The sequence below is a fragment of the Salvelinus fontinalis genome, chromosome 24, assembly GCF_029448725.1.
Source record: "Salvelinus fontinalis isolate EN_2023a chromosome 24, ASM2944872v1, whole genome shotgun sequence".
NCBI classification, from domain to species: Eukaryota; Metazoa; Chordata; class Actinopteri; order Salmoniformes; family Salmonidae; genus Salvelinus; species Salvelinus fontinalis.
The window spans coordinates 40,441,277-40,453,776 of record NC_074688.1 but is presented as its reverse complement, the minus strand read 5'-3'; the positions used below and the strand labels follow the sequence as shown (position 1 = coordinate 40,453,776).

Sequence of the window (12,500 nt, the reverse complement as noted above, 5' to 3'; positions counted from 1 at the left end):
TCCTTTCTCTCTCTCTCTCTCTCTTTTTTTTTCTTTCTTTCTCTCTCTCTCTCTCTCTCTCTCTCTCTCTCTCTCTCTCTCTCTCTCTCTCTCTCTCTCTCTCTCTCTCTCTCTCTCTCTCTTTTGATGTGTAGGCTGGTATGGCCTTCTCAGGGAGCCCCTTGTACCAGAGCTGGTTAATACATAACGTTTTTCCATGGAGCTGTGAGAACTTTTTGCGGTTTTAAAGCAAATGTTCTGCAATTCTACACATTTTGCCATGTAGCTGAGAGAAAATATTTCAGTTTTAAAGCTAATTTCCTGCAATTCTATTCACTCTTTCATGGCTCAAACATAATAACAAAATATAGTCTTCCCATGGCATAGACTGACCAGGTGAATCCAGTTGAAAGCTATGATCCCTTACTGATGTCACTTGTTAGATCCACTTCAATCAATGTAGATGAATGGGAGGAGACAGGTTAAAGAAGGATTTTTAAGCCTGGAGACAATTGACACATGGATTGTGTATACATGCCATTCAGTGGGTAAATGGGCAAGGAAACATATTTTAAGTGCCTTTGTGTTAAGAACTGCAATGCTGCTGGGTTTTTCACACTCAACAGTTTCCCATGTGTGTATCAAAAATGATCCACCCCTCAAAGGACATCCAACCAACAACTGTGGGAAGCATTGGAGTCAACATGGGCCAGCATCCCTGTGGAACGCCTTCGACATCTTGTAGAGGCCATGCATTGACGAATTCAGGCTGTTCTGAGGGCAAAAGTGGGTTCACCTCAATATACGGAAGCTGTTCCTAATGTTTTGTCCACTCAGAATTTTCACGTCTCCCCGACTGCCTAGCTTTTATGTTGATGATTGTTAGTTCTCAAAGATTATATTATTTAAAAATAAATAGCACTATTACCTTTTAAAATAAATAGCACTATTAATCCTCAAAATCCGAATAAGTAATAATTCATTTTTTTACAGTTTGACCTTAAGTGACTTGGTTTCAACCCAACAGAAAGGCCTGTAGTTTACAAATGAGTCAGTCAAGTGATTATACTCACATGCTGATGAGAGCACTCAGTATTATAGCGAATGTCATGTCTACGTTTGCATTGGCTGTTTTGACTAACTTGGACCATTTGTCTTCATCGTCAGAACATATAGATTCTGCTAGGCCTAGTAAATGAATCAGCCACGTCTTAGCTACTGGTCTTTCCATCCCACTAGGAGACTGGTTTCACCTTGCTTTATTTAACTAACCTTTTATTCAATATTTGGTGATCGACTAGGAATGCCGACCGGTTGGCGACCACTTATCTACACTGATTGAACTGGATTTAACAAGTTACATCAGTAAGGGATCGTAGCTTTCACCTGGATTCACCTGGTCAGTCCGGAAAAGAGCAGGTGTTCCTAATGTGTTGTACACTTAGGGTGCAACACATACAAGCAACAGTACGTCCATCATCTGTACTTAAAAAAAAAGAAGTTTTACAACTGAAAATGAACAATTATTTTTGTAAACCTGATAGTGATATATGACTCAGACTCATCATTTGACTTCAAAACAGAAGTCTAAACTCTCACGGTACGGTAGTTGTGTGGAAAGAAACTGTTGAATAAAAAACATAGCTCAATCAAAACCGTCTAACCTATAGCAGAGCGTTTTCAACATACCCACCCCTTTCCTTTTGACACACCCACTCCTTTCCTTTTAACACACCCACTCCTTTCATTTTGACACACCCACTCCTTTCCTTTTGACACACCCACTCCTTTCCTTTTAACACACCCACTCCTTTCCTTTTGACACACCCACTCCTTTCCTTTTGACACACCCACTCCTTTCCTTTTGACACACCCACTCCTTTCATTTTGACACACCCACTCCTTTCATTTTGACACACCCACTCCTTTCATTTTGACACACCCACTACATTCCTTTCGACACACCCACTCCTTTTGACACACCCACTTCTTTCCTTTCGACACACCCACTTGCCCATACTCCGGTCGCCATATTGGGCTGCAGCTACCCCCTTCTCATCATGTACCATAACGGGGTATATGGTATTACCGGCAGGGCACACAAGGGCCTCTATTTCTTTCCAAACGTAAAACATTTTTAAAGATACATTTTTAAATACAGTATATACAGTGCCTTCGGAAAGTATTCAGACCCCTTGACTTTTCCCACATTTTGTTACGTTACGGCCTTATTCTAAAATTGATTAAATAAATTATTTTCCTCAGCAATCTACACACCCCATATTGACAAAGAAACATTTGCAAATGTTTTAACAAGAAAAAACAGAAATACCTTAGTTACATGAGGATTCAGACCCTGTCCTATGAGACTAAATTGAGCTCAGGTGCATCCTGTTTCCATTGATCATCCTTGAGATGTTTCTACAACTTGATTGGAGTCCACCTGTGGTAAATTCAATTGATTGGACATGATTTGGAAAGGCACACACCTGTCTATATAAGGTCCCACAGTTGACAGTGCACGTCAGAGCAAAAACCAAGCCATGATGTCAAAGGAATACTTGTGTAAATACAAATGCTTGTGTAAATGTGATATTACATTTTTTTTTTTTTTCTAAAATCCTGTTTTTGCTTCATCATTATGGGGTATTGTGTGTAGATTGATGAGGAAAAAGTGAAATGTGGAAAAAGTAAAGTGGTCTGAATACTTTCCAAGCTAACAAATAATAACAAAGTACTAGCGAATTTAAACTAATTGCAACGACAGACAACCCAGCTCATAGAGTTAAACAAAAGGCTGTAACCAAGAAGCTTGTTATTGTAAGATAGCCACCTGACATTATAGCTAGTAAGTTAGCGAACTAAATTCATAGCTGGATCCCAGAGCTGAAGAAACATTTATTTGGAACGTCTTGTATAGTGAACTTATAAGATATTCATAAAAAAATATTATTGAATTTCAAGTATAACCTGATCCCTTCTCTGGTGCTGCTAAAAAAGTGGATCGTCAGTTTGCTCCATCTGCTCTTTGTTAACAAGCAGACCATGTGACTGGCTGAACTGATTTTTGTGAATAAAAATGTGACGGTATTGAAAATCATATCGTCAGTACTTCAAAATACCCCGATATACGGTAAATACTGAATAAAATGTGACGGTTTTGAAAATCATACCATCAGTACTTCAAAATACCCCGATATATGGTAAATACTGTATAAAATATGATGGTATTGACAATCAGTACTTGAAAATACCCCGATATATGGTAAATACTGTATAAAATATGATGGTATTGACAATCCTACCATCAGTACTTCGAAATACCCCGATATATGGTAAATACTGTATACAATATGACGGTATTGACAATCCTACCATCAGTACTTCAAAATACCCTGACATACGGTAAATGAGGTATACCAGGTATACCAGGGAGGTATACCACCCAAGCCTAGTCATCACTGTCTGGCCATGCTAGAGAGGATGGAAGTGCAGTGTATTTTTCTAACCACACATTTTAATCAAACCACACAAACCCTAAGCCTAAATTCATAAAAACATATTGCCATATTGTCCTATCTAACTTGTTGTCACTAAGCTCGAAGCTGGGATCCAATCCAGATGCTATTGACTGGGATAAAAAACAGCTTTGAGATTCTGACTCACTTTTCTCTGTATTTAACCAAAGACATGCCCACTTATGCTAACAGACCATAACATACACCTGCACACACAGTGTACCTACCTACAATCTCATGAACACACTCACAGATCCCCTGTTAAGAAGTGTTATTATGTATTTATTTGTATTTTTGTACATTTTACCCGTTTTACTCCCCAATTGGTAGTTACAGTCTTGTCCCATCACTGCAACTCCCGCACGGACTCGGAAGAGGCAACGTTCGAGAGCCAAGGCATCCTCCGGAACACGACCCCGTCAAGCCGCAATGCTTCTTGACTCAGTGCTCGCTTAACCCGGAAACCAGCCGCACCAATGCGTCGGAGGAAACACCGTATAGCTAGCGACCGAAGTCAGTGTGCATGCGCCCGGCCCGCCACCATAAGGGCCAATTGTGTGCTGCCTCGTGGGTCTCCCGGTCGCGGTCAGCTGCGACACAGCCCGGGATCGAACCCGTGTAGGGGTTTTTGTGTAGTGTCGTCACTTTTCTCTTAACCCTACTTAACTCCCAAGTGGGCTAGATTGACCCTATCTGGTACACACACCAGGATGAATACACGTCTGACCTGCTCCTCTCCTCTTTGTGTCCATTTGGACTTCAATCTCCACAACAGAACAATGCATTAATGGCCTCTTCCCAGTACATCCCTGTGCAGGGCAGCATGTGAGCAGCCACACACACAGCTGCACAAGTTCAAAAGGCCTTCAGAGCTTCAGAGAGAGAGAGAGGTAGGAGAGGTGAGGAGAGGAGGAGGAGAGAGGGCGGGGGATAGACAGATGGGGCCAGGGGGCTGCTGTCGCGGTGTGGGAACGACTTAATTAGAGTTCAGAGAAAGAGAGAAAGCTCTTGGAAGGAGATGTGATACAGTTGGATGGCTAGTTGTTGACTAGGTGATGTTCTACAGAGTCTCCATGCTGATGTTCTACAGAGTCTCCATGCTGATGTTCTACAGAGTCTCCATGCTGATTTTCTACAGAGTCTCCATGCTGATGTTCTACAGAGTCTCCATGCTGATTTTCTACAGAGTCTCCATGCCGATGTTCTACAGAGTCTCCATGCTGGACTAGAAGTCAAGACAAAGCCATAGACGGTCAGATTTTCTCTGAGCTGGGTAGTCACAGGTTGTGTCTTTGTGTGAAACGATAGTGGGCTCTGGGACTGTGTTAGCTCTCTGAGCTAAAGGGACATGGACATGTTCTGTGGACAGAAGGAGCAATCAAACCCGTGCTCCCGTCCAGCTGTGGTAGCTGTGACGACGCTGCTTGCCCTTAGGGTCTACCATGTTGGCGGCTTCGTGGCTGTGCCATCGATATGCAGACTGGCTCAGCTAGGTGAGTGACAGAAAAACAGACAGACATGCAGGTGTGTTTGTGTGTCTTCATTGGTACAGTATGTGTGAGAGATTCAGGAGTGTTGTCTCTCGTTGGTAATGAGGCAGGTATTGTGAGTGGGTTTTGCATAGACTATAGAGTAGGAAAATAAATAATCCTGGACATTGTTGTAGGGGTTGACACATTTTTCGTTAGGGCAAATCAAGTCTGACATTTTAAGTGGAAATTACAAACTTTAGAAGCCTTTTTAAACCTTGAATATTAGAGAATTTGCATTTCCTGCTGTGCATGACAATGATCTGCGACAAAAGAGTGATCAAATTAAATAACAGATCTGTGTGTATGCAGAAGATGGGTTAGATTGGTTCAGAGCTCTCCAGGTCCCTGACAGGCATCCGTGCTTAGATCTCACTGAGGAGACCTACATTAGCTAGCACTGAGCCCACAGTCAGTATACCTACAGAAACTAGCACTGAGCCCACAGTCAGTAGACCTACAGTAACTAGCACTGAGCCCACAGTCATTAGACCTACAGTAACTAGCACTGAGCCCACAGTCAGTATACCTACAGAAACTAGCACTGAGCCCACAGTCAGTAGACCTACATTAGCTAGCACTGAGCCCACAGTCAGTAGACCTACAGTAACTAGCACTGAGCCCACAGTCATTATACCTACAGTAACTAGAACTGAGCCCACAGTCAGTAGACCTACAGTAACTAGTACTGAGCCCACAGTCATTAGACCTACAGTAACTAGCACTGAGCCCACAGTCAGTATACCTACAGAAACTAGCACTGAGCCCACAGTCAGTAGACCTACATTAGCTAGCACTGAGCCCACAGTCAGTAGACCTACAGTAACTAGCACTGAGCCCACAGTCAGTAGACCTACAGTAACTAGCACTGAGCCCACAGTCAGTAGACCTACAGTAACTAGCACTGAGCCCACAGTCAGTATACCTACAGTAACTAGCACTGAGCCCACAGTCAGTATACCTACAGTAACTAGCACTGAGCCCACAGTCAGCATACCTACAGAAACTAGCACTGAGCCCACAGTCAGTATACCTACAGAAACTAGCACTGAGCCCACAGTCAGTAGACCTACAGTAACTAGCATTGAGCCCACAGTCAGTAGACCTACAGTAACTAGCACTGAGCCCACAGTCAGTAGACCTACAGGAACTAGTACTGAGCCCACAGTCAGTAGACCTACAGTAACTAGCACTGAGCCCACAGTCAGTAGACCTACATTAACTAGCACTGAGCCCACAGTCAGTATACCTACAGTAACTAGCATTGAGCCCACAGTCAGTAGACCTACAGTAACTAGCACTGAGCCCACAGTCAGTAGACCGACAGTAACTAGCACTGAGCCCACAGTCAGTAGACCTACAGTAACTAGCACTGAGCCCACAGTCAGTAGACCTACATTAACTAGCACTGAGCCCACAGTCAGTAGACCTACAGTAACTAGCACTGAGCCCACAGTCAGTAGACCTACAGTAACTAGCACTGAGCCCACAGTCAGTAGACCTACAGTAACTAGCATTGAGCCCACAGTCAGTAGACCTACAGTAACCAGCACTGAGCCCACAGTCAGTAGACCTACAGTAACTAGCACTAAGCCCACAGTCAGTATACCTACAGTAACTAGCACTGAGCCCACAGCCCACAGCTGAATGAAACAGATGGCAGAAGCCCACCGTGTGTGAAATATACATTCAGTCATGCTCAAGTGCCACACATTTTGGTGTTGGAGTAATTGAGAATGTGTGTGTGTGTGTGTGCGTGTGGAAATCATCTGTAGCACCAGTGTTTGGTGTGGACATGTCTGTGTGTAGTTGTGGGCAGAGACGGGCTGAATTTAGATGAAACACTAAAACTGAATTATATCACATTACTCTTATGTTATTTAGCTCCACGCTGCGCTACAAACCACTCCAATGTATTTATATCCACCAACAGCCTAGTCATGTCTTCAGTTATTAACTAACCAGCCTGTCTCCGTTCAGACAGTTTTCTGTCTTTGTTTGTGTTGTCGTTGTGCAGCAGAAGAGACCAGCAGCAGCTAGTTGTGTCATTAATACTGGATTCAGTTTGGAGCGGATGATACTGAATATGGATATGAGTATGGATATGAATATGCATATGAGTATGGATATGAATATGAATATGAGTATGAATATGAATATGGATATGAGTATGGATATGAATATGAATATGAGTATGGATATGAATATGGATATGAGTATGGATATGAATATGGATATGAGTATGGATATTAGTATGGATATGAATATGGATATGAGTATGGATCCGAGTATGAATATGGATATGGATATGAGTATGGATATGAATATGGATATGAATATGGATATGAGTATGGATATGGGTATGGCTATGAATATGGATATGAGTATAGATACGAATATGGATATGAGTATGGATATAGATTTGAATATGGATATGGATATGAGTATGGCTATGCAAATGGATATAAGTATGGATATGAATATGGATATGAGTTTGGATATGAATATGGATGTGAGTGTGGATATGAATATGGATATGAGTATGGATATGAATATGAATATGAGTATGAATATGAATATGGATATGAGTATGGATATGAATATGAATATGAGTCTGGATATGAATATGGATATGAGTATGGGTATGAATATGGATATGAGTATGGATATTAGTATGGCTATGAATATGGATATGAATATGGATATGAGTATGGATCCGAGTATGAATATGGATATGGATATGAGTTTGGATATGAATATGGATGTGAGTATGGATATAGATTTGAATATGGATATGGATATGAGTATGGCTATGCAAATGGATATAAGTATGGATATGAATATGGATATGAGTTTGGATATGAATATGGATGTGAGTGTGGATATGAATATGGATATGAGTATAGATACTAATATAGATATGGGTGTGGATTTAGATTTGAATATGGATATCAGTATGGCTATGCATCTGGATATGAGTATGGATATGAGTATGACTATATATATGGATATGGATATGGATACGAGTATGAGTATGCATATGTATATGAATATAGATATGAGTATGGATATGGATATGGATATGGATATGTGTATGGGTGTGACTATGGATATGAGTATGAGTGTGCATATAGATATGAATATGGATATGAGTATGACTAGATATGGGTATGGGTATGTATATGAATATGGATATGAGTATGGATATGAGTATGTATATGAATATGGATATGAGTATGGATATGGATACGAGTATAGATATGAATATTGATATGGATATGAGTATGGGTATGCATATATATGAGTATGGATATGAATATGGATATGGATATGGATATGAGTATGGATATGAACATGGATATGAATATGGATATGGATATGAGTATAGATATGAATATTGATATGAGTATGGATATGAATATGGCTATGGATACGAGTATAGATATGAATATTGATATGAGTATGGATATGAATATAGATATGGATAGGGATGAGAATATGGCTATGAATATGGATATGAGTATGGATATGAATAACACCTAATTTTCTAGACAGTCATCATGATCCTCACGGAATATAACCGGGCATTTATTCTCAATTTCTGAATTGGATTTCAGTTCTGAATCGAAACGTAATTCATCCCAAAGTTGAGGATGATGATGATAGATAATAATAACGAAGATACTATATTTGGACCAGGACCTGTGTTCAAATTGATCTGAGATTATGAGAATGACACTTGGTGACATCTGCTCATGTAAAAAGGGCTTTATAAATTATACATTTGATTTGATTTGATGGTGGAAATGAAGAGTATTTAGACCAGGTGTGTGTGCTGTATTATGTGTGACATGTCCAGCCATGTCTTGTCCTGTCTTGTTCACTCCAGTCCTGTCTTGTCCTGTAGTGTTCGGTAAGTTCTGAGGGCGACGGAGGCAGCCTTTGTTCATTGGGCCATCACAGAGCCCCATCTCTCATTGACCCAATTATACAGTGTTTGATTGGCCTGGGCCTCAGTGATACAACACAGCTTTGATCTGAACTCTCTTGTATATGCCGACAGAGATGATCAGGGTACACACACACACACACACACACACACACACACACACACACACACACACACACACACACACACACACACACACACACACACACACACACACACACACACACACACACACCCACCCACCCACCCACCCACCCACCCACCCACCCACCCACCCACCCCCCCACCCACCCACCCACACACACACCCACACACACACACACACACACACACACACACACACACACACACACACACACACACACACACACACACACACACACACACACACACACACACACACACACATGTTTGGTATTCAGCTTTGTCAGTATTCACTGGGGTGATATAGTCAATTGTCTCATTGTTAGTATTCCTCCCCCGTTTCCTGTCTGGTAAAGGGGATAGCAGTAACAGTGACTGAGTCCTGGGGATAGTAGTAACAGTGGAGGAGGGGGGTGGTTAGAGAAGGGGTGTGGTTAGAGGAGAGGTGTGTTTAGACGGGGGGGTGTGGTTAGACGAGGGGTGTGGTTAGAGGAGGAGGTGTGTGGTTAGATGAGGGGTGTGGTTAGAGGATAGGAGGTGTGTGCTTAGAGGAGGGGGTGTGTGGTTAGATGAGGGTGTGTGGCTAGAGGAGGGGGTGTGTGGTTAGATGAGGGTATGTGGCTAGAGGAGGAGGGGGTTAGAGGAGGGGGTGGTTAGATGAGGGGGGTGGTTAGAGGAGGGGGGTGTGTGGTTAGAGGAGGGGGTGTGTGGTTAGAGGAGGGGGTGTGTGGTTAGATGAGGGTGTGTGGTTAGAGGAGGAGGGGGTTAGAGGAGGGGGTGGTTAGATGAGGGGGGTGGTTAGAGGATGGGGGGGTGGTTAGAGGAGGAGGGTGTGGTTAGAGGAGAGGGGTGGTTAGAGGAGGGGGGGTGTGATTAGATGATGGGGGGTGTGGTTGGAGGAGGAGGGGGTTAGAGGAGGGGGTGGTTAGAGGAGGGTGTGTGTTAGAGGAGGGGGGTGTGGTTAGAGCAGGGGGGTGGTTAGAGCAGGGGGGTGGTTAGAGGAGGGGGCGTGGCTAGAGGAGGGGGTGTGTGGTTAGATGAGGGGTGTGGTTAGAGGATGGGGTGTGTGGTTAGAGGGGGGGGGTTAGAGGAGGGGGGTGGTTAGAGGAGGGGGTGTGTGGTTAGAGGAGGGGGGTGTGTGGTTAGACAAGGGGGGGGGGGGGTGTTTAGACGAGGGGGGCCTCGTCTATATAAAGATCTGGTAGATGTCGGCTTAGTCTTCATTGATATAAAGATCTGGTAGATGCCATAGACATGTCTGAAATGAATGGAGAATATAGACTGGGGAGTGTATGTGGATAATGTTATCCACTGTGGAGTGTGTGTGTCTGTGTGTTTGTCAGGGTTTCCGTTAGGAATATGCATTGGGTGCTTAACCAGATTAGGGCGTCCACCCACGGTGCTCAGAATGACAGAAATCACATTTAGATTATAGTTATTCATCTTAACAGAACATGCAACTCTAGGATGCAACTCCAGGATGCAACTCCAGGATGCAACTCCAGGATGCAAGTCCAGGATGCAAGTCCAGGATGCAAGTCCAGGATGCAACTCCAGGATGCAACTCCAGGATGCAAGTCCAGGATGCAACTCCAGGATGCAAGTCCAGGATGCAACTCCAGGATGCAACTCCAGGATGCAACTCCAGGATGCAAGTCCAGGATGCAACTCCAGGATGCAACTCCAGGATGCAACTCCAGGATGCAAGTCCAGGATGCAACTCCAGGATGCAACTCCAGGATGCAAGTCCAGGATGCAACTCCATGATGCTAGTCCAGGATGCAACTCCAGGATGCAAGTCTAGGATGCAAGTCCAGGATGCAAGTCCAGGATGCAAGTCCAGGATGCAAGTCCAGGATGCAAGTCCAGGATGCAAGTCCAGGATGCAACTCCATGATGCAACTCCAGGATGCAAGTCCAGGATGCAAGTCCAGGATGCAACTCCATGATGCAAGTCCAGGATGCAACTCCAGGATGCAACTCCAGGATGCAAGTCCAGGATGCAACTCCAGGATGCAAGTCCAGGATGCAAGTCCAGGATGCAAGTCCAGGATGCAACTCCAGGATGCAAGTCCAGGATGCAAGTCCAGGATGCAAGTCCAAGATGCAAGTCCAGGATGCAACTCCAGGATGCAACTCCAGGATGCAACTCCAGGATGCAACTCCAGGATGCATCTTTCTTATCGGATTCCGATGTGCAACTTTGAAGATGTTAGAGTAACTGACACGTTTACTTTTCCTCAGCCAATTAAGTGAGTAACGAACCTGCGACATCACTAGTCGATGTTAATCACAGTAGAACAGTGGACCTATTCTATTGGTCAGTTGTAATCTGGGACAGTTGTAATCTGGGACAGTTGTAATCTGGGTCAGTTGTAATCTGGGACAGTTGTGGGACACATTCATACAACCAGTAGGCCTAGGCTACATAAAATAATAATACTAACTTAAAAAGCATTGAGTCTGATGCATCAGATCAGAATGTTTAGCTGAACACGTTGATAAACTATCATTTGTTTCACATTATAAGTGCAGCAATGCGCACAAGGCAGCAAACTAAGAGCGAATGTTCGTACCATAATGCAGTAAGCAGAAAACAACTTTGTCAAAAGTCCACTGCACATGCAAGCGGATTCATGTGACGCGGATGAAAATATTCATTTGAAATTTTGAAAGGTGTAAAAGAGATCTTAAGATGCAACAATTAGTTTGCGTACGTGACTAGGATGGTGTTAACCAATAGAACATGACAGAAATAGGCTACTGATTTCAATGGCATATGGACGTCTTTTTTTTTTAAATAATGGCCTCCATGTTTTTATGGTCAGAATTGACTTTGAAGCAAGGTTAGACATGCCTCATAATATGAAGTAAAACGTTCAGGTTTCAAATTATGAAGTATATGTTTTAGTTTTTTTGAAATGCATACTGCTTCCAGCTCATTGCAAAGTGGTGTGTGGTGTGCTGAAGCCCGTCTACTGCTGTCTATATGCACTTGAATGGCGAATGGGAAAGGAGCTTCAATGACCAGATGAGAAATACAAATAGTATGCCTCGCTCTCGTGGCCGTCAAAAACTGTTTTTAACATGCGATTGCATTTAGAAATTGTTACTCAATGATTTGGGTTTATAAAAAGCATGTTTCTGTAACGGGTTTCGTCCACTTCGTCTGAGGAGGAGTAGCAAGGATCGGACCAATACGCAGCGTGGTATGTGTCCATAATGATATATTTAATAAATCAAACAGAACACTGAACGGAATAACAAAAGTACAAAACAAACAACCCGAAACAGTCCCGTATGGTGAAAAACACTTAACACAGGATACAATCACCCACAAAACACAATGAAAAACAGGCTACCTAAATATGGCTCCCAATC

At 43.0% G+C, this 12,500-nt stretch overlaps 1 protein-coding gene across 1 annotated transcript in view; it reads left to right on the top strand.

Moving 5' to 3' along the window:
• Positions 1–12,500, top strand: part of LOC129822546 (1-phosphatidylinositol 4,5-bisphosphate phosphodiesterase eta-1-like) — a gene marked incomplete at its 3' end in the record, with an annotated part of 98,369 nt that overhangs the window by 45,869 nt on the left and 40,000 nt on the right. The window lies entirely within an intron of this gene.